We start from the raw sequence: 24,084 nt of genomic DNA, 5'->3' as shown, positions 1-24,084 counted from the left end.
TTATCGGACCTAAAAACCCCACATGTAATAACCTAGAACATTATCTAACACTTGACGGCTGCTCTGTCAATTCTTCTTCATCAGTCAGGAACCTAGGTGTGCTGTTCGATAGCAATCTTTCATTTGAAAGCCATGTTTCTAGCATCTGTAAAACTGCATTTTTTCATCTCATAAGCATATCTAAATTGCGACCAATGCTCTCAACGTCAAATGCAGAAATGTTAATTCATGCGTTTATGACCTCAAGGTTAGACTATTGTAATGCTTTATTGGGTGGTTGTTCTGCACGCTTGATCAACAAACTACAGTTGGTCCAGAATGCAGCAGCTAGAGTCCTTACTAGAACCAGGAAATATGACCATATTAGCCCGGTTCTGTCAACACTGCACTGGCTCCCTATCAAACATCGGATAGATTTTAAAATCTTGTTAATTACTTATAAAGCCCTGAATGGTTTAGCTCCTCAGTACTCCTCAGGATTGTTAGGCTGCATTAATTAGATCAACCGGAACCGGGAACACTCCCCATAACACACGATGTACTCGTTACATCGTAAGTTGAATGGCATCTACGCTAATATTTGTCTGTTTCTTTCCTATTCTGTTTCTCAGTCCGTATCCGGTCAGATGGTGGATCAGCACCAAGAGATGATGTCTACAGCCCTGATCGTCAGCGGAGACCAGGACACCCAGATGACCCCCAGAGATATATCCCCAGTGAAAACCTCGATTGAATACAATAAAACTAAAAAAGAAAATAACAAAATAACTAAAATATAATAAAATACCTAACTACATAATACTACTATTGTTAGAAATTGTAACAAAATTAAAATAGAAATATAAACTTTTGAACTGCGGGTTTCGTCTGGTCAGAGGAGAACTGGCCCCCCGACTGAGCCTGGTTTCTCCCAAGGTTTTTTTTTTCTCCATTCTGTCACAGAGGGAGTTTTGGTTCCTTGCCGCTGTCGCCTCTGGCTTGCTCAGTTGGGGACACTTAATTTCTAGCGATTATCGCCGATTTGATTGCACAGATACTATTTAAACTAAACTGAGCTAGACAATGACATCTCTGAATTCAATAATGAAATGCCTTTAACTGAAAATTTAAAATTGAGTGTTTAATCTTATTATGCATTACTGACACTCTATCCTCCAATTTGATGCTGTTAAGTGCTTTGACACAATCTGTATTGTAAAAGCGCTATATAAATAAAGGTGACTTGACTTGACTTGACACCATGTTGGATGACGAGCCGTGAGACAAGGCTTGAGATGCAGGAGTTAGTCAACATATATGAAACTTCTCTACGATCATACCGTAGAGTCCGAGCATGCATAGAGGTAAGCTTAGGAACTGAGAATTTAAAGCAACAGAACACTTATGTTCTACAGGTGGGAAGGCTTTTGACTATATTACCGACCAGGTACATTGTACTCAGCGTACCCCAGGTGGAAAAGACGTAGTATTAAATGTATTAAAATATACTTGAAATTCAAGTAGTATGTTTATAATACATTTGTATTCCCAACATGCTTATTTGAAGTGCATTCAAAATATACTGAATTGCATTTTAATATATTTCTAAAAAGTATACTTGAAGTACTTTTGTATTAAATATATGCTTAGTTGTACTTCTAAGAAATATGCTAAACACAAGCATACTTATAATGTACTTCTGAAACGTATACTAGAAATACTTTGGTAATAAATATATGCTTAGTTACACTTTTAAGGAATATGCTAACCACAAGCATACTTTTAATATTTCAACTTATTTTATTTTTTAAGCGTGGCAACAGAGGTGAAGAGAGTGTATGTTAGCATTATCACAACATACATATTCATGTGAAATACCCTAGGTTACAATAAACCACAATCAACATACCCTGTAATACTCACAGGTTGCTTTATTGAAATAATTTGTTATCAAATAATATCAATGAGTTTGTACTTGAACTCTGCTCACTGTAAGTGCTGCTGTTGGGCTTCTTCTAATCATATGTTCAATGTAACTCATAGAGTTTACAGTGTACAGTGACGACAGACAAGAGAATAAGAATGAACAATCATATGTCAAGCTTGATGAGGATATTGTCAAAAGGTAAACTAAATTCTAATGAATATCAATGCAAATTATTATACATCATGGATGCAAATCTGGGCTATATGGGCATCAACTGGGCATGGGCTCAGAGTGGGCACATTGATGGGCTGAATGTGGGCCCCAGCTTGGATAAAGTTGTGGGCCCCAGTTAGGTTGCCCATTATTGTTTATTTGTGGGTCCCATATGGGCCACATTTGGGCTATATTAGGATATATTTATAGTTACATGAATTTAGTTTTTAGTTTTTTTTTTTTTTTTGCAGCTGATTTATTTTTATGCAATTATGGGTAACTAACCTTAACAATTAAATAAATTGATTTAATTTTATGTATTTCATTAGTTTTTTATATCATGAAGGATTATATCATAATGTACTGTGTATAACAATCCAAGACCATTTACTTTATGAATAATCTCATTTTATTTTATTTATAAGTATCTCAAAGGGTATTTTCCCCCCTTATAATCTAAAAGCACTTGTTTTATGCAGTCATTGCGTCATGCTATGATTCGCGTGCGTGTCTTCCCGCCCCTACTCTTTTGAAAAAAAAAAAAAACCAAGAGCAAGGGTTTGCTACTCGCCACTTCAACACGGTCGGGCACCTCCGTGTCAATGGATAAACTCTCTTATCAAGGTAACATATTTAGATTTCATTTTATATTAGCCGAATTACTGCTGCTTTTATATAATTGGATATTTTTTAAATAATTTAAAAATTTGAAAATTCAGTAATGGCAGAGTCGACACTAATGACACTTACGAAGACTGTCGCGATTGAACTATCGTAGGTAGCTAAATTATATAAAAATTAAAATGTTGGCAATTAACCAGCAAACTTTCAGTAGGATGTTTTATTTATACAATCACGGGGCAGAAGCTGAAAACAAGTTTATGCTCGAATGTTTCTGTGTGTAACGCAATCGCCCATATAACGTTTCCACTATAATAAAAAATAAAAAGCTTTTAAAGTGAGCGCATACAGGCACGTCTGCTTCATAATAGATTACAAATGCTATCTTTGTTGGCAAACGTGTCGGATGTGTAAGTCAGACAGCTCTGAACGGGGCTTGAGAGAGAGTTGATAGTGAGGGCACTGGCGCAACCTCCGCCGTGTTGCCAGATCCAGCTATTATACGCGTCTTTGTGGGGAGCATAAAACTAATAGGTTACAGAGTGAAATATGCAAACACTGGTCATGAAGATTGCTATGTATTCAGTTTGCATCATTCAGTTTGCTAGTTAACCTTTTACAAAAATCATGCTAAAACATTCATAAGAGCAACAGACAAAGTTCTTATTATCATACATATAGCAAAACTTATTAAGCTATTACAGTAATAAGCATTGTTGCTTGAATAATACATACATTTATCCACACCTAACATGTAGTAAAGTATCAACAAATTGTTGATACTTGATGTCCGACAACACAGAGAGTGTAATGAGTTGCATTTGAGGTGTTATTAGGTTTTAGGTGTTACCAAACATCTCCCCATGCGATGGCATGGCACTATGATGGATTTATTGTGAAGATGAAAGCTCACAAGAGTGTGGTAAGTTAACTTTAATTTTCAACTTTTTTATCTCTTTATACGTTTTATTCTGATGATGTTTGCAAGATATAAAGCTACATTAATTTTTATAAGAATATGTGAACAAATGCTCAGTTTCTGAGTCAAGCTGTGCTAACTGGACTTTTCCTCCCACAGCATGGCTGTCAGACCAGAGGGAGACTCGTCGTGAAGTCCTAAGAGTATGTTAAATTGGTAGGTATACGTTAAAATACATGTATACAGTTTTCTTCAGCATCATGGACGTATTATTGTAATTTTACTTGCTCACTTTCTTAGTAAACTAGTATTTTCTTCCCGCAGCGGCACTAGCAGACCAATGGGGAGACTCGGGAAGATGAAAAGTTACAAGTACGTTAAATAGGTAAGTAGATGAACTTTAAAACACTTGCAGTTGTCTCATTTGTTTTATCAATTAAGCCGTGCTAACTAGCATTTCTCTCCCGCAGTGGTGCTGGCTGACCAGCTGGACCATTGTGAGGCAGGCGGGAAGAGTCGTCACCATAACGAAGACCATTTTAAATGTTTTGAGATGATATGTGTTCTCTGATTATTGTTGTATAGTCTTAATTATTTAGTACATTAACTCTTCAAACTTTTTTTTTTATATTTACACCATTTATTTTCCACTGGCACAATGTGTTATCTGTGATCTTACTTGTAGGCTATATGTATGTTCACTGATGAAATATGGTTAATATGCTGGTAATTCTGTGTTATTGAAGTTCAGCTGTGAAATATAAAAGATGATTCGTGAATAAAGCTGTTGGTGTGAAGCAATAACTTGTGTTATTGAATATATAACAAAATAATAATTAAAAAAATGATAGTACACTTAAAACTACTGTATTTAGTTTCACAGTAATTTTACTGTGGTATGAAATACTGCAACTACTGGATAATTGTTGCCAGTAAGTTACTGTTAATTTGACAATAAACATTTTACGGTTATACACTCTTTTGAAATCAAACTGCGTTGCGTTGTTGTATAGGCTGTGTCGCAACAAAAATAGCGATAGAACCTAATTACATTTCTAAACTGAATAGTGTCAATTTTAACTTGTTCATATTACCTTTAGTAGCATAATTATCCCTTTAAGTGACAGTTTTGTCACTTAGGCAGAAATATGAAGTACTGGCACAGCTTAATTATAACCATGCATGCTCTTTAATGCTTTTGTGAATGTTTTAGTAGTATTTTAAAATAATTGCCTTTTCTGTTTTTCTTTCTTTACTGTTTTTTAGGTATGAAACTGAGAAGTCTGCACAGGTCCATTTCATCCTGTTCTGCTCAAGTATTCTTATCCAGTTTTTATCCTCTTTTACCCAATAAAAAATGTTTTTTAGAGATTCTGAGTTGAAGTCATTTTCTTAACAGTTGAAATATTTTAACATGTAATTTAAAATGTATTGAGCACCACGTAAAATCAACTGATATTAGGTCAAAAAACATTGTAATTTAGAGTTTTATTGCATATTAGCACATTAATTTTATCCAGAGGAATTAATAAATATAAATGGGGCCCAGTTCTGACCCACTGTGGTCCCACAAAAACCCCATATATGGGCTTTTTGTGGATTCAGTGTGGTCACCCCATAAGGGTTCTGTATGTGGCCCATCTTGGCCCCAATTAATAGAACCTATTTGGGACCCATGTGGGCCCATATAATGAAAATCTACATGGGCCCCACTTGGAGCCCACTATGGACCCATCATGTGCCCCTATGGGCTAACACACATGGGGCCTAAGTGGAGCCGATGGACAAAATTGTATGGGTCCCATTTGGGTTGCCCATGCAGGGCCCAAGTGACAGCCCATCAAAAACCCACATGGGGCCCACATGGAAATGTTGGCTGGGAAGCAGTCTTCAAATACTACAGTGTCTGAATTGCAAGCCCTTAGTTGCAGAAAATGCCAGTTGTACTCAAAGAAGTGACCTCATCCCACCGGCTCCCCCTTGGTCAGTCGTCACTCGCGTCTGCTTCGTTCCAACATTCCACCTCTTTGGCTGTAGTGGGTTTTTCCCGTCGGATACACCATGGTCCTCGGTCACACCGGCATCACTCCAGTCCTCGGGTACTCTGGCTCCACCAACGATACTCGTCGCTATGGCTGTGCCCAGGTTTCCGGAACCTGCGACAACACTCAGCTCCATCGGCCCGCCGTCTGCGCCTTCAGATCCACCAGCTCTGTCTCCATCGGTCGGCCCCCAGATGTCGGCAGCCACACCATCTACATCTTGGCTCCTCGCTCCCTCGAGTTAATTAAACCTGAAAAGAAACTCTTCCGCACTCAAATCACAGTTAAAATCATCCATTTGTAGAGACACTTCACTAAAAGATAAGGAAAAGGCTTCTCTGGTAGTTGGGGTAATAAGCCGGGACCGGCGAGCAGAGGAAATCGGCTTAGATGCATTAACCCTTTAACAGTCACACTAAGAAATACATTTGAAAAAAACAACCGGTTGACTTGACCATTTAGGGTAATTCTCGGCATGAACTAAAAAGTAAGATGCAATAATAGAATTTTTCATTGTGCAGCTGATGTTTAAGGTTTTTGTGTATAAGAACATTACAGACAGTAGAATATGTTAACAATACTCATGATTTACCCATGATTATTTATATATATATATATATATATAACCCATTCTTATTATAACAGAACAATTTTACCACTGTAAAAAAAAAAAAAGTAAAACAAAATCCACAATAAATGTAATAGAAATCTAATAATTTAAAGTAAATAAACAAATACATCAAAACAAAATAATGAAAATAAAAACAATAAATACAATAAAATAATTATTAAATTACATTACAAATAACAAAAATAATAAATAATAGATTAGTGACAATCTGGATAAAATGTAAGGTAAAAGGCATATAGTCTTATATAGTGTATAATTATTAGGCACATTGATATTCTGATGATATTTTTTTTCCAAGCACATTTTACCAATTCCAAACCACATTAATCTTAATAACTACTATTAATTTTGTATTTAATAATTTATAAGTGATATATAATTGTCCATGAAGGCTGGAAGTGAAAAACTCCTTATATTCAGGTGTGCAGAATTATTAGGCATGTTTTCTTTTACTGATAAAATGAGCCAAAAAAGAGGTTTAACTCTGAGATGTCAAAAATGATTAAATCCCCATGAGAAATATTCAAAACTAATACAGAAATTGCAAAGTTAAGACATGACCATTAGACAGCAAAATGCTCACTGGGTCAGCGGGGTCAGAAAAAAAAAAAAAAAACAGGTGGAGAAGAAAAGACACGTTAACTGCAAAAGATTTAGGAATTAATGTGAAGAATTAGATGTAAAACCACCAGGAAACATTTAATCTCCAGTGCCAACATTTTCCAGAACTGCAACCTTCCAGGAGTCTCCAGAATTACAAGGTGTCAGGTTCTCAGAGACTTTGCTTGGGTAAAAAAATCTGTTTGTCATATGGTAGTGCACTTGTGAACTTTTACACATTACTACACATTTTTATGAGCATCTTCATCCATTCAGAGTACTACGAAGTGAGGAAAGGTGTATTATAGAAATGCCAGAGATTAAATTTTATGAGCCATTTGATATTCAAAACTCATAGTGTGGCGGATGAAAGTTTGTATATCATTCCTTCTTTTGTAATGTTTTAATTCTACTTCAAATTGCACTGCAAGGGAGAATTAAAAATAAACATGTCGATGGAAATTATGTTGTGTGTTGTAGTTGATTTAACTATGTTTTCAGTATATTTAACAGTGTTTTGTTGATCTTTTAACCACCTAAATTCCAACCACCTAAAACATGCAATTCTAAACAGTGTTGTTTTTCTGTATCCCTTTTAGTGTTATTTTAACACTTTTTTTTAGAGTCAAATAAGGAACTCTGGCATAATGTTAAATGTTTAACTATTTTGAAAGTGTTAATTTAACTCCAGAAAGTGTGGAGCTATATAAACTCTGAAAAAGTGTTGAAATCAATTCTGTGAGAGTTAATTTAACACTGGACTTTTTGCTGTGTAGTAGTAGCATGAGGAGTGTTTCTGTATGATAACAGGAATCCATCAAATCTCTGTCGGATCTGAGCTGACCCCCTGGAAGCTTTCAGAGCGTGTTTGGACAAAACGCTCAGCTTGCCCATTACTAGAGGGGTGATAGGGAGCAGAGCGGATATGTTGCACCCCATTTGCCTTCAGAAAAAAATGAGAACTCCTCAGTGCAAAACTGCGGGCTGTTGTCACTGACAATGACATTAGGTACACCATAACGACTGAAAAGTCTCCGTAAGACTTGTGGTTTTGCTTGTGGTAGTACTGTCCATGATGGAGACTTCAGGCCATTTGGAGTGCGCATCAACTATAATGAAGTACATATGGCCTTCAAAGGGACCAGCAAAATCCACATGTAACCTTTCCCAAAGATGAGTTGGCCAAATCTATGGGTGAAGTGGTGCAGGACAGGGAGCATTTTGGATACGACTGACATGACATGACTGACATGATTTGGATTTTAGATTTCTGTCCATCGATACCTGGCCACCAGACGTAGCTACAGGCCAGATGTTTCATCCTTACCACCCCAGGATGACCTATATGTAAATCAGCTAACAGCCAGTGGCAGAGTTTGGGAAGTACAATAACACGACTCCCCCACATTAAACATCCTTGTACCACTGTAAGCTCGTGACGACGAGTCACGATAGGTAGCAAGTCTGTGGGTATATCTTTAGGTTTTGGGAACCATCCAGATGAAACCATGTCCAGCACAGATGACAAAGTGGGATCCTTTAGGGTGTCACATTTAATTTCAGCATTACTGACAGGCAGGGTGGCTACCTGATTGGCATAGAACACATCCAGTGTGTCCATTTTCTCTGTGTGTGTCACTGGCAATGGTAGACGTGAAAGTCCATCTGTATTGGCAGGGTGGGCTGCTTTCTTATACTCAAGGACATAATCATGGTCGGCTAAAAGAAAAGCCCATCGTTGCATTCTGGCTGCTGCCATGGAAGGAATGCTCCTGTTAGGACTAAGAATAGCAGTTAGCGGTTGATGATAAGTGAGGAGGGTAAACCTCCCAGATAGCAAAAATCATTTGGGCCAGATCTGGTCCAGACCCATCGGACACTCTGGACCAGATCCGTGTAACGGACTCGGGCCGGTGTCTTTTGGCACAACGGGCCAATACCGGCATGGATCCGGTTTTTCCGGATCTGGACCAGACCAGATGTGGATTCCTTTATGGTGATTTGGCCCAAATGTGGGCAGGATCTGATCCAGTACCATGCCGGATCTGGGCCAGCTCATTTTGTGTATTTTATATATATATATATATATAGGCCTTCATACAGCAGCGAGTAAGTGTTGCAATACTTGGTCATAGATCTGTTGTTTAAATTATTTACTTGCTGTTAGGAAGGAATACTTCGTTTCCCATCTATTTCTATTCTGCTTTTTCGTTGAGGTTTCTATGTTTGATTGCACTTACTGTTAATTATAATAATTTGCACCTCGGCTAAGAAGGAACCTGGATCATTTTCATTGCTCCTTGCAAGCGAAGTGTTAGTTTCGTCTTGAGCTATTGGCTGGGCCAATCAGAAGCCGGCCACAGCGACTGTAAAAGTATTTAAACTGCCTGTTCGCTATTACAAGTCGGGAGAAGCCGAATATTCACCAGAAGAGATGGACAGCAGCGCGTAAGTGTTGCAATACTTGGTCATAGATCTGTTGTTTAAATTATTTACTTGCTGTTAGGAAGGAATACTTCGATTCCCATCTATTTCTATTCTGCATTTTCGTTGAGGTTTCTATGTTTGATTGCACTTACTGTTAATTATAATAATTTGCACCTCGGCTAAGAAGGAACCTGGATCATTTTCATTGCTCCTTGCAAGCAAAGTGTTAGTTTCGTCTTGAGCTATTTGCACTTGGCTATTGGCTGAGCCAATCAGAAGCCGGCCACAGCTGTTTTCACTGTAGTGTTTTAGGCTGTATTTATCAGAGGTCCGAGCGCTGACGCGGAAGCATCAGCGGAAGCATCAGCGGAAGCGTTCAGCCTCCTCGTGTGAAGACCGACGAGAGTAAAGACCATCGACTTTTCCTGTGCGACTTTAACCGAGCAACGACACCGAGCGACACACTTAAGTATCTTTTTTTCCCCCTTCCCTTACACACTCTCCGTTTCTATCCTCTTTCCTGCCACCTCTATCATGTGTTTCCAAACCATTCCGGTTCTCTCTCAACCACGCTCTAACGTCACACGCAGATGGCAACGTAACCCTGCTAACCTGCGCCTTATCTCTACCTCCTCCACTACACCTCTTTCCTTCTCTGTGGGTCTCTGGAATTGTCAGTCAGCTGTCAACAAAGCTGACTTCATTTCTGCTTTTTCTTTAAAATCCACGCTCAGCATCTTGGGCTTGACTGAGACCTGGATTCATCCAGAAGACTCAGCAACCCCAGCTGCTCTCTCTACTAATCTCTCTTTCTCTCACACCCCGCGTCAAGTTGGCCGGGGTGGAGGCACTGGTCTGCTCATCTCTAACAATTGGAAATACTCAACCCGCTATCCCCTGTGCAACTACAACTCATTTGAATCTCATGTCATTATTGTATCAGCTCCCATAAAACTCCAGATTGTGGTCATTTACCGTCCCCCTAGCCAAATTCTAGCCACCTTCCTAGAGGAGCTGGACGGGCTGCTGTCCTCTTTCATGGAGGATGGCACTCCGCTCTTAGTCTTTGGTGATTTCAACATTCACCTAGACAAGCCTTATGCTACAGACTTCCATTCACTCCTAGCTTCATTTGATCTCAAACGCCTTACCACTACTAGCACGCACAAATCAGGCAACCAACTTGACTTAATTTACACATGCAATAGTACTGCAGATAACATTCTGGTACAACCGCTACATACTTCGGACCATTTCTTCATTACATTTGCATTACACTTTGCTTCTCCTGTGCCACCAACCCCCCTACCAGTTACTTTTAGACGAAACCTGCGCTCCCTTTCTCCTTCCCATCTCTCCTCTGTAGTATCCTCCTCTCTTCCATCACCCTCTCATTTCTCATCTCTGGATGTAAACGCAGCTACTGAGACTTTATGCTCTACCTTAACCTCTTGTCTAGACGACATTTGTCCTCTCTCCTCTAGGCCAGCACGGGCTGCTCCTTCCAACCCCTGGTTATCCGAGGTTCTTCGTGAACATCGGACTACACTCAGAGCGGCAGAGAGAAAATGGCGCAAATCAAATGATCTGTCGGACCTCAGTAGGTACCAGTCTTTGCTCACATCCTTCTCTGCTAAAGTCCACACTGCCAAATCCTCACATTTCCGCAACAAGACCGACAGCGCTCTAGACATGCGTAATCTCTTCAGAACATTTAATTCCCTCCTCTGTCCCCCTCCACCTCCTCCCACCACCTCGATTACAGCTGATGACTTTGCCACTTTCTTTACAGACAAAACTAGATCGATCAGTGGTCAGTTTTCACCTCCACGCACACAGGACCCTCAACCTACCACATCCACTGCTAAAACTCCCATCTTCTCTTTCTGTCCCCTCACTGAAGCTGAAGTATCCAAGCTTCTCCTCTCCAACCATCCTACAACATGTCCTCTTGACCCAATCCCCTCACACCTTCTCCAAGCAATCTCACCCACACTCTTACCTGCACTCACACACATCATCAACACATCCCTCCTCACAGACAACTCCCCCACTACGTTCAAGCAGGCTCGGGTAACCCCACTGCTCAAAAAACCTACATTAAACACTTCTCTTATAGACCTACAGACCTGTCTCTCTCCTTCCGTTCATAGCGAAAACACTTGAACGAGTTGAGTTGTCTTCAACCAAGTCTCACTGTTTCTTTCACAGAACGACAAACTGGATGCTAAACAGTCAGGTTTCAGGAGGGGCCATTCAACTGAGACTGCACTTCTCTCGGTCACTGAAGCCCTGCGAATTGAAAAAGCCCATTCCAAATCATCAGTCCTCATTCTGCTGGATCTATCTGCCGCTTTTGACACTGTCAATCATCAGATACTCCTGTCCACCCTCTCATCACTGGGCATCACTGGCATTCCACTTCGCTGGTTTGAATCCTATCTCACTGGTAGGTCTTTCAGGGTGGCCTGGGGAGGGGAGGTATCCAAAGCACATCGACTGGTCACTGGGGTTCCTCAGGGATCAGTTCTTGGACCCCTCCTCTTCTCCACATACACTACATCACTGAGTCCCATCATACAGGCACATGGATTCTCATACCATTGCTACGCTGATGACACACAGCTCTCTATCTCTTTTCAACCAGATGATCCAACGGTAGCTGCACAGATCTCAGGCTGCCTGCCGGACATCTCGGCATGGATGAAAGAACATCACCTGCAGCTCAACCTGGCAAAGACTGAGCTTCTTGTCCTCCCTGCCACTCCGACTCTACAGCATGACTTCACGATCCAGTTAGGTTCATCTACAATAACCCCATCAACTTCGGTCAGAAATCTTGGTGTAATCTTTGATGATCAGCTGACCTTCAAAGACCACATTGCAAAGACTGCTCGATCTTGCAGGTTTGCACTATACAACATCAGAAAGATCAGGCCCTTTCTGACAGAGCATGCTGCACAACTTCTTGTCCAGGCCCTTGTCATTTCTAGGCTGGACTATTGCAATGCTCTTCTGGCTGGACTTCCGTCAAACACAGTCAAACCTCTACAAATGATTCAGAATGCAGCGGCACGACTGGTCTTCAACGAGCCCAAAAGAGCCCATGTTACACCTCTCTTTATCTCCCTGCACTGGCTACCAGTCGCGGCTCGCATCAAGTTCAAGACACTGATGCTTGCATATAGAACAACCACTGGCTCAGCACCCGTTTACTTGCACTCTCTATTAACAAACTACATCCCCTCCAGAAATCTGAGATCTGCTAGTGAGCGACGCCTCGTGGTACCATCACAGAGAGGCTCTAAATCACTCTCCAGAACATTCTCGTTCATCATTCCTGGCTGGTGGAATGATCTTCCCACCCCTATCCAGAATGCTGGATCCCTGTCAATCTTCAAGCAACAACTGAAAACTCATCTCTTTCGACAGCACTTGACTTCATCCTAAACTTAAAAAAAATAAAAATAAATTATCTTTACTTATTCCTTCCTTTGGTAGTTTGTATTTATTTGAACAATGCCTGAGACTTGGTGTTGCAAGCACTTCGTCTGTCTGATTGCCTCTTCAAGATGAATCGCTTTATGTATTCCCCAATTGTAAGTCGCTTTGGATAAAAGCGTCTGCAAAACGACTAAATGTAAATGTAAATGTTCATACATACACACAAATAAGTTTTGTGCATATACATATACATATACATATACATATATTATACATATCTAGAATTCAAACACAATTTGTTTATTTGTACAGTGCTTTTCACAATACATATTCCAATGCAGCTTTACAGAAAATGCATTTAAAAAGAGTATTGCATTTAAAAGTTACAAATAAAAAGAGTAATGTCCATATGCCACAGTATTTGTACAGTTCCCGGATAATATAAATCATACAAGTAGATAATAACTATTTAAGTAGAAATTATAAATACCTTTAAAGCAATGATTACAAGCATCTTACCCAGACAGCAAGGGTGTCGGCCCAGATCCGACCCACAACTGGCCTGCATGGATTTCACACAGGCCAGATGTGGGCTGGATCTGGGCCGACACTCCTTGCTGTCTGGGTACATAATACATAATTAAATATCTTTTTTTTTTTTCTTAAGGTATAATACGAAGGTCTTAGACAACAAAAAGTTTAAAGAAATGATTTAGATGTACAGACAATTACTGTCCTGAACACTATTAAAACAATATTCATATTAAAACAATTGAATTACAACAAAACATCTTTTACTACACTACATCTTTTCTTTTGATAATTTTTGCATCAAAAGCAAAATTAAAGTAAATTTAAAACTACCCCAAGCAGTGTAAGTCTCTACTTCTAGTGCTTACTGTACATAATATTCACCAAGCTTAAAACAGTGCTACACAATGAGAATGAGATGAATCTGAATAATTACCACAGGGAAATTTTATATCACAGGGAAAGGTCTTACAAATGTGTGTCACCATTGTGTGCTTGAGTTGGTTCTAGTTGTTCGAGTTTTCTGCAATGCCGTTTTTGAGGTAAATGCGAGCCCTCCATCTGACTCCACAGCTTAAAGACAGTTCCCACCTTTTCGTTGTCTCTAAAAAAAAAGATTAAATATCTTTTTAATATTAAAATATTAATATATTAAATATATTATAGACACACATACATACATACAGTACATATATACACAAACACACACATAAGGTCAAAAGTTTACATACACCTTGCAGAATCTGCAAAATGTTAATTATTTTACCAAAATAAGAGGGATAAGACATTTACATATTGTCCACAAGAGAAAAAAAATGGTTGAATTTATAAAAATGACCCCGTTGTTTACATCCACTTGATTCTTAATACTGTGTTGTTCCCTGAATGATCCACAGCTGTGTGTTTTTGTTTAGTGATAGTGGTTCACGAGTCCCTTGTTTGTTCTGAACAGTTAAAACTGTCTGCTCTTCTTCAGAAAAATCCTTCAGCTCCCACAAATGCTGTGCTTTTCCAACATTTTTGTGTATTTGAACACTTTCCAGCAGTGACAGTGTGAAAAGATGGATCTCAAAATCATACAGAGGACAACTGAGGGACTCATATGCAACTATTACAGAAGGTTTAAACATTCACTGATGCTCCAGAAGAAAAAATAATGCATTAAGGGGGTGAAAATTTTTGAATTTGAAGAGGGGTAAATTGAACTTATTTTGTCTTGTGGGAAACATGTAATTACAGCAACATAGTGTTGGCCCAGATCCGGCCCGCATCTGGCCCGCGTGAAATCAATGCGGGCCAGATGCGGGCCGGATCTGGGCCGACACTGCTTGCTGTCTGGAAAGTATCTTCTGTAGCTTCTAGGGCAGTACTAAATGAAAAAAATATTTAGGCCAAATTAGAAAAATGTACACATTCTGTTTAAAAGTTTTCACCCCCTTAATGTATCGTGTTTCCTTCTGGAGCATCAGTAAGCGTTTTTCACTTCCAGTTCTTGTTGATTATATAATTATAAAATGATCGTACACAAAATTAATAGTAGTTATTATGATTGATGTGGTTTGGAATTGGTAAACGTGCTTAAAAATATATGATCGCCTAATAATTATGCACGCATTAGGGTTAGGGTTAAATGTTATCCATGGTTAGCATTTTTTAATTTTCCTGTAATCTAGTAATTTTGTCCTGCTTTGTGTGTAACAAAGATAATGTTCATTCTGCTTACTGTCCATAGGTGTAAAGTATAATAACTGATATAACAGAAGAAAAGCAAGGGGAAACTGTGCCACCTGTTTTATATATTAAAAAAATCCACAACTAATTGCATATTACACAGATATGTTATGAATGTATTTGTTTCATTTAGTATTACAAAGCAAGGAAGGCAATGTTTAAACCTTACACATAAGAGTCACAGTTTATTAACTGTGGAACTTAGTGCATGGGACATCAGTGTCATACACACTTCCTTTAATCACCGACTTGAGATGAAAAAGGGTTTGTACCCAAATGACACACAGACTATAGCATTGCTAGAGGACTATGACTGTCATAACAGGTATATTGTTCAGGATGAGTGTGAAGTTATTTGAAGGAGCATTTCTCCAGAAAGCTGCAATTCAAAATCGGCCCTAACAAACAATATGTTTTGAACAGCACAAGTTGTAACATTATCAGGCACTCATTATTATCAATACTCAATTATCAATTGTGGCATTCAAATAGCTTGAATAACTCAAACTCCACTGAAAAAAAAAAAAAAAAGACTCACCTTACTATTTGACAGTCCCGGCTCTCAGGTGGAAGCTGAAATTGAAACAGATCGTTATATAGTGTTGCTGGACAATTTCTCAGTTCATTTACCCAATTAACACGGAGCATACCGTTAACAGAAATAAAAGCATATTTTGGCAAAGCTTTTATAAATAAAAACGATAACAAACAATATAATGTAATACATGTCTGTCTCCTCAGTGCCCCTCTGTTTCTATCATTCAGTGTGCCTGAAAGCGTTCTGCCTGCTTATTCAAGGGGACTGGGCTGGTCAAAAGTTTGGACACATTACTGTTTTTAATGTTCTTGAAATAAGTCTCTTATGCTCATCAAGCCAGCATTTATTTGATCAAAAATACAGAAAAAAGAAAAACGAATATTGTGAAGTATTAAAAATAATGAAATGAAATAAAATAATGGTTTTCTATTTTAATATACTTCAAAATATAATTTATTTCTGTGATCAAAGCTGAATTTTCAGCATCATTACTCGTGTTCAGTGTCACATGATCCTTCAGAAATCATTATAATATACTAATTGGATACTCCGTTGTTATCGATGTTGGAAACAGTTGTGCTGCTTAATTTTTTTGGGAACCTGTGATACTTTTTTCAGGATTTATTGATGAATAAAAAGTTAAAAAGAAAAGCATTTATTTATTCAGCTTTGCCATCACAGAAATAAATTATATTTTAATTACAATTTTAAAAGTAATTATCAGTTAAAATATGTTTTTATGAATATATTGTAAAACGTAATTTATTTCTGTGATCAAAGCTGAATTTTCAGCATCATTACTCCAGTCTTCAGTGTCACATGATCTTCAGAAATCATTCTATTATTATTTGCTGCTCAAGAAACATTTCTGATTATTATCAGTTGAAAAACAGTTATGCTCCTTAATATATGCTTAATATATGCAGAAACCATGATATACCATGATATAATTCAAATGTTTGGTGTGTGTTATTTAATAGAAATGACTGTTTTTATTCAGCAAATAGGCATTAAATTGATAAAAGTAAAAACATTTATAATGAAGCAAAAAATATATTTCAAATAAATGATGTTCTTTTGAACTGTCTATTCATCAAAGAATCATAAAAATGTTTCCAGAAAATTTTCTGGATTTTTTTTTTCTTTTTTATTATTACATCTAATAATAATAAGAACCATTACTGATAACTGAGCACCAATAAGAATCCAGCACTAATTCAACATGTTAGAATGATTTCTGAACGATCATGCACTGAAGACTGCAGTAATGATGCTGAAAATTCACAGGAATAAATTACATTTTAAAATATATTCAAATGATATTTCACAATATTACTTTTTTAATTGTATTTTTGATCAAATAAATGCATGCAGCCTTGAGGGTTAGCACTTAAACGTTAACATTGCTAGCCCACCATGACTAATTATCAGGCAGCAAACTTAAACATTAAATTTTAATAGAAGCAGTCAAAATTACTAAAGTTTAAATTAAGTAATCAAGTTAAAATTCGTTAATTACGTATAACGTTAATTACATACCTCTGGACCGTTTTCTTCATGTTAGCAAGTCCTCTGATAATAGGCCTAAAGTGTTCACCGGTCCAACACCGATCTAAGGAGCAATAAAAACACCAAACCTTTAAGTTATCAAGTACACAACATAATAAGAAATTAATTTGTTAGTAGAACAGTGTGACATACCTTGGTGAAGTTGTTGAGGATAACAGCGTACAGTCCGTGCTTCAATCGTCTTGACGTCTTCTTCTTCTTCTATTAAGGTTTATTGGCGGTTGGCAAACAACTTTTTGGTGCATTACCGCCACCATCTGGTATGAGTGTGGACCAGAATGTTGTGTATAAGCATTGTTTTTTTAAAGAAACAACAACTATATCCTTCCACTTAAATTGGTTTCTCTAAGATATTGAAACAGTATATTACAACACATTTTTTTTACTCTTTCCGCAAAATGCTAATCGAGCCAGCATTTATTTGATCAAAAATACAGAAAAAAGTATTACAATTTAAAATAATGGTTTTCTATTTTAATTTACTTCAAAATACAATTTATTGCTTTGATCAAAGCAAATATCTTTGACGTCTTCTGTTCTGAACTGCAGAAAAAAAACACGCTCGTTTCGGACGCGGCCCGGATCTGCTCTGCGACAGTAGTTCCCGCCGTTCAGGTTTGAAAACGGATCCGGCACAGAGTCAACTGCTGTCTGGGCTTCTTCCATATAAGTACTGATGGAATTTGCGAATTCCAAAGATTATACTCAGAGCCTCCCGCTCACCATTGGGGCACAGATGTGATAGCACAGCGCCCACCTCATATGGGGAAGCATCACAGGCGAGACGAATGGGTAGCTCTGTTCGATTGCTTCAGTCTGTTGTGCTGCTGAGAGGTTTGTGTTTGTAGCTCCGTGTACCTTCGCTTTTTATTGAATCTCTACTTTACTTTCAATCCCTTTTGTCTAAAGTGATAATATATAACTTAATTCCCACCATATTTCTGGTGTTATCTTTCAAACTAATCTAACTAATTTGATCGTTCTCCTTTAAAAACCGCGAGTGCAGCTTGTTAGCCCGTTAGCTTGTCACTCGTGGTTCCATTTGCATTTCTATTCGCGCCTATTATTATTTTATTTTTCCTCGCTCCGTTTTCATGAGCTCATCAAACAACAGTGGTAAGTGGTAAGTTAAGTTGGTATCATTCATCAATCACGGTGAGTAATGGCTTCTTCTCCTGCTATTGTTGTTTGCACTGTTTGCCACATGTACAGTTTATCTGTCTCTGTCAGCAGCGAGGATTCACATGTGATAAATGCAGGGAAATAGTTAGGCTGACAGAGAAGGTTTTAGAACTAGAGACACGCATCCAAACTTTAGTTGAGGATAGTAAGAATGTGAGGGCTGTAGATACTGCTTTGGATGCGACTAGCTCAAGGAGTCCTGTACATTGTTCGGTTTCGGTTGAGCCCGTGCAGCAGGGCAACTGGGTGACAGTGAGGCGGCATAGTCGCGGGTCAAAACACCACTCTTCCGTTCGATCAGAACATCAAACAGGTTCTCCCCACTCGGTGACGCACCCACCGAGAAACCTGATGAAAGTGCTCTAGTTATTGGCGATTCTATTGTACGGAACGTGAAAATAGAGACACCAGCCACCATAGTCCATTGTTTACCGGGAGCCAGAGCGCCTGACATCTTGGCAAATTTAAAAGTGCTGACTAATGCTAAACGTAAATTCAGTAAGATTGTTATCCACGTCGGCGCTTAATGATGTTCGACTTCGCCAGTCGGAGATCACCAAAATAATGTTAAAGAGGTGTGTGAACTTGCAAGTACGATGTCAGACACTGTAATATGCTCTGGTCCGCTCCTGCTTACCGTGGTGATGAGATTCATAGCAGACTGTCGTCACTTAATGGCTGGATGTCTAAGTGGTGCCCGCAAAATAACATAGGCTTTATAGACAATTGGAAGAATTTTTGGGGCAGACCTGACCTGTTGAAAAGAGATGGTGTTCATCCCTCTTGGGGTGGTGCCGCTCTTCTCTCTAGAAATATGGCACATAGTCTTAGAGTTTGTACTTGACTAACTGGAGCCCAGGTCAGGAAGCAGACAGACTGGCTAAACCGATCGTCTGCTAGCCGCCTCACGCCACCAAAGTCAGTTAACTCTCAGCACATAGAAACTTTTTCACCTAGATATCACACTATAGAGACTGTGTCTGTTCCCGAACTAGAAAATACAGAAAACATCCAAACCAAAGTAATAGTAACAATTTAATTGATGTTCAACAAATAAAAAACGATATAATACAGATAAACACATGATAAAGCTTGGCTTATTAAATATTAGATCCCTTTCTTCAAAAGCACTTTTGTAAATGATATGTTCACTGACCATAAACTAGATGTGCTTTGTCTGACAGAAACCTGGCTAAAACAAGATGATTACATTACTTTAAACGAGTCTACACCCCAAGATTACTGTTACAAACATGAACCGCGTCCAAAAGGTAAAGGGGGAGGTGTTGCTACAATTTATAGAAATATTTTCAGTATCTCTCAGAGGTTGGGTTTCAAGTATAATTCGTTCAAAGTAATGGTGCTTCATATAACGTTATCCAAAGAAACAAGTGTTAATGATAAATCCCTGTGATGTTTGTACTGGCTACTGTATACAGGCCACCAGGGCACCATACAGACTTTATTAAAGAATTTTCTGATCTTCTATCAGAGTTAGTGCTGACTGCAGATAAAGTCCTAATCGTTGGTGATTTTAATATCCATGTTGATAATGACAGAGATTCGTTGGGATCAGCATTTATAGACATTCTAAACTCAATTGGTGTTAAACAACACGTGTCAGGACCTACTTATTGTCGAAATCATACTCTAGATTTAATACTGTCACATGGAATTGATGTCAGTGGCGTTGAAATTTTGCAGCAGAGCGATGATATCTCAGATCATTATCTAGTCTCCTGTATATTCCATATAGCTAAAGCTGTAAAGCCAACTTCTTGTTACAAATATGGTAGAACCATTACCTCTACCACAAAAGACTGCTTTATAAATAATCTTCCTGACTTATCTCAGTTCCTCAGCATATCCAATAGCTCAGAACAACTTGATGATGTAACAGGAACTATGGACTCTCTCTTTTCTAGCACTTTAGATGCGGTTGCTCCTTTACGCTTAAGGAAGATTAAGGATAAGAGTCCAACACCATGGTATAATGAGCACACTCGCGCCCTAAAGAGAGCAGCCCGGAAAATGGAGCGCAGCTGGAGGAAAACTAAATTAGAGGTATTTCGTTTAGCTTGGCGGGAAAGTACCCTATCCTACAGAAAAGCATTAAAAACTGCTAGATCTGATTACTTTTCGTCTCTTCTAGAAGAAAACAAACATAACCCCCGATATTTATTCAATACAGTAACTAAATTAACGAAAAATCAAGCATCAACAGGTGTTGGCATTTCCCAAGAGCATAGCAGTAATGACTTTATGAATTACTTCACTTCCAAGATCGATACTATCAGAGATAAAATTGTATCCCTGCAGCCGTCAACTACAGTATCGCATCAGATAGCGCACAATAGACCCCCTGAGGAACAATTCCACTCATTCTCTACTGTAGGAGAGGAAGAATTGTATAAACTTGTTAAATCATCTAAACCAACATCATGTATGTTAGACCCGATTCCATCTAAACTACTAAAAGAGCTACTTCCAGAAGTCATAGATCCTCTTTTGGCTATTATTAATTCATCATTGTCATTAGGATATGTCCCCAAAACCTTCAAATTGGCTGTTATTAAGCCTCTCATTAAAAAACCACAACTTGACCCCAAAGATCTAGTTAATTACAGACCGATCTCAAATCTCCCTTTTCTGTCAAAGATACTAGAAAAGGTAGTATCCTCACAATTATATTCCTTCCTAGAGAAAAATGATATCTGTGAGGAATTCCAGTCAGGATTTAGATCGTATCATAGTACTGAGACTGCTCTCATTAGAGTTACAAATGACCTGCTTCTATCATCTGATTGTGGTTGTATCTCTTTATTAGTTCTACTGGATCTTAGCGCTGCGTTCGACACTATCGACCACGACATTCTTTTGAATAGACTACAAAACTTTGTTGGCATTAGTGGAAGTGCCTTAGCATGGTTCAAATCGTACTTATCTGACCGCCATCAGTTCGTAGCAGTGAATGAAGAGGTATCATATCGATCACAAGTGCAGTATGGAGTACCTCAAGGCTCAGTACTAGGGCCGTTACTTTTCACGCTCTATATGTTACCCTTGGGAGATATTATCAGGAGACATGGTGTTAGCTTTCACTGTTATGCTGATGATACTCAGCTCTATATTTCTTCGCGGCCCGGTGAAACACACCAAATTGAGAAACTAACGGAATGCATAGTCGATATAAAAAACTGGATGACGAGTAATTTTTTACTGCTAAATTCTGAAAAAACAGAGGTGTTAATTATCGGACCTAAAAACCCCACATGTAACCTAGAACATTATCTAACACTTGACGGCTGCTCTGTCAATTCTTCTTCATCAGTCAGGAACCTAGGTGTGCTGTTCGATAGCAATCTGTCATTTGAAAGCCATGTTTCTAGCATCTGTAAAACTGCATTTTTCATCTCAAAAGCATATCTAAATTGCGACCAATGCTCTCAACGTCAAATGCAGAAATGTTAATTCATGCGTTTATGACCTCAAGGTTAGACTATTGTAATGCTTTATTGGGTGGTTGTTCTGCACGCTTGATCAACAAACTACAGTTGGTCCAAAATGCAGCAGCTAGAGTCCTTACTAGAACCAGGAAATATGACCATATTAGCCCGGTTCTGTCAACACTGCACTGGCTCCCTATCAAGCATCGGATAGATTTTAAAATCTTGTTAATTACTTATAAAGCCCTGAATGGTTTAGCTCCTCAGTACTTGAGCGAGCTCTTATCGCATTATAGTCCTCCACGTCCGCTGCGTTCTCAAAACTCTGGCCGTTTGATAATACCTAGAATATCAAAATCGACTGCGGGCGGCAGATCCTTTTCCTATTTAGCACCCAAACTCTGGAACAGTCTACCTAACACTGTTCGGGAGGCAGACACACTCTGTCAGTTTAAATCTAGATTAAAGACCCATCTCTTTAGCCTGGCTTACACATAACACATTAATACGCTTCTATTATTCAAATCCGTTAAAGGATTGTTAGGCTGCATTAATTAGATCAACCGAACCGAACACTCCCCATAACACACGATGTACTCGTTACATCGTAAGTTGAATGGCATCTGCGCTAATGTTTGTCTGTTTTTTCCTAGTCTGTTTCTCGGTCCGTGTCCGATCAGATGGTGGGTCGGCGCCGGAGGTGGCGTCTGCGGCCCTGATCGTCGGCGGAGACCAGGACGCCCGGATGACCCCCAGAGATATATCCCCAGATATATCAACCTAAAATAACAAAATAACTAAAATATAATAAAATACCTAACTACATAATACTACTATTGTTAGAAATTGCAACAAAATTAAAATAGAAATAGAAACTTTTGAACTGCGGGTTTCGTCTGGTCAGAGGAGAACTGGCCCCGACTGAGCCTGGTTTCTCCCAAGGTTTTTTTCTCCATTATGTCTCAGAGGAGTTTTGGTTCCTTGCCGCTGTCGCCTCTGGCTTGCTCAGTTGGGGACACTTAATTTCTAGCGATTATCGCCGATTTGATTGCACAGATACTATTTAAACTAAACTGAGCTAGACAATGACATCTCTGAATTCAATAATGAAATGCCTTTAACTGAAAATTGAGTGTTTAATCTTATCATTATACATTACTGACACTCTATCCTCCAATTTGATACTGTTAAGTGCTTTGACACAATCTGTATTGTAAAAGCGCTATATAAATAAAGGTGACTTGACTTGACTTGACTCTGGATCATAATGCATGAGTACAGCTGGTGAGGTAAAGAGATCCATTGCTTTTTGGAATGATTGTTCACAGGCCACACTCCAGTACCATTTACTTTCTTTACAGAGAAGAGTATTAAGTGGATTCAAAACAGACGCCAAATTTGGAATGAAATGGCCATAGTAGTTAATCATCCCCAGGAAAGAACGTAATTGACTTACGTTAGCTGGTGTGGGCGCTTCCATAATCACTTTAATCTTTTCTGGTGATTTGGGTAGTTCAGTGGTGTTAATGTAATGACCCAAGTACTCCAGTGACTGTTTGAAAAATTCACATTTTTCACGCTGCAATTTCAGATCATATTTTTCCAGTGTAGTGAGAACTTGGTCTAGTGTCTTTAGGTGCTCCGCATCATCTCATCCTGTTATCAGTATGTCATCTAGATAGCAGTGGGTGTTTGGAATCCCCAAGTGAACTTGGTCCATCGCTTTCTGAAATAATGCAGGAGCTGGGGCAATCCCGAAGGGTAGACGGTTATAGCAAAATAGCCCTTTTTGAGTGGATATGGTGAGTAATTTCTTTGACTCCTGTGCCACTGGCATCTGCAAGTAAGCGTTTGACAAATCCAGCTTACTGAATAACTGACCACCATCTAGAGATGCAAAAAGATCTTCTATGCGTGGAAGTGGGTAGTGGTCCACACAAATGGCTGGGTTGAGTGTCAATTTAAAATCACCACACAGTCTCACTGAACCATCTTTCATCATCACTGGTACCACAGGCGTGGCCCACTCACTGTACTGTATTGGTGAATTCACTCCTTTCTGTTAAACGTGTCAATTCAGCCTCAACTTTTGGTCGAATGGTGTACGGTACTACCCTTGGCTGATAGAATTTTGGAGTATGATCAGGCTTTAATCTAATCTTTGCTTCAGTTCCTTCCATAGTGCCCAATTCTTTCCCAAAAACTTTGGAGTGCCGTTTTAACACCATTTCTATAGTGTCTGCAACTCCATGCTTGACTGTTTTTATGTCTTTCCAGTTAAGTT

General features: G+C 38.7%; 1 long non-coding RNA gene across 1 annotated transcript; it reads right to left on the bottom strand.

Moving 5' to 3' along the window:
• Positions 1-13,489: 13,489 nt before the first annotated feature.
• Positions 13,490-17,439, bottom strand: LOC131529476 (uncharacterized). The gene is made up of 4 exons (XR_009268110.1): positions 17,305-17,439; positions 17,143-17,215; positions 15,604-15,638; positions 13,490-13,938 (listed from the first exon to the last, which is right to left on the bottom strand). It is a non-coding gene; the product is annotated as an uncharacterized LOC131529476 (long non-coding RNA).
• Positions 17,440-24,084: the final 6,645 nt, after the last annotated feature.

Source organism: Onychostoma macrolepis, chromosome 21, assembly GCF_012432095.1.
Source record: "Onychostoma macrolepis isolate SWU-2019 chromosome 21, ASM1243209v1, whole genome shotgun sequence".
NCBI classification, from domain to species: Eukaryota; Metazoa; Chordata; class Actinopteri; order Cypriniformes; family Cyprinidae; genus Onychostoma; species Onychostoma macrolepis.
This window is presented reverse-complemented; position numbering and strand designations above follow the sequence as displayed.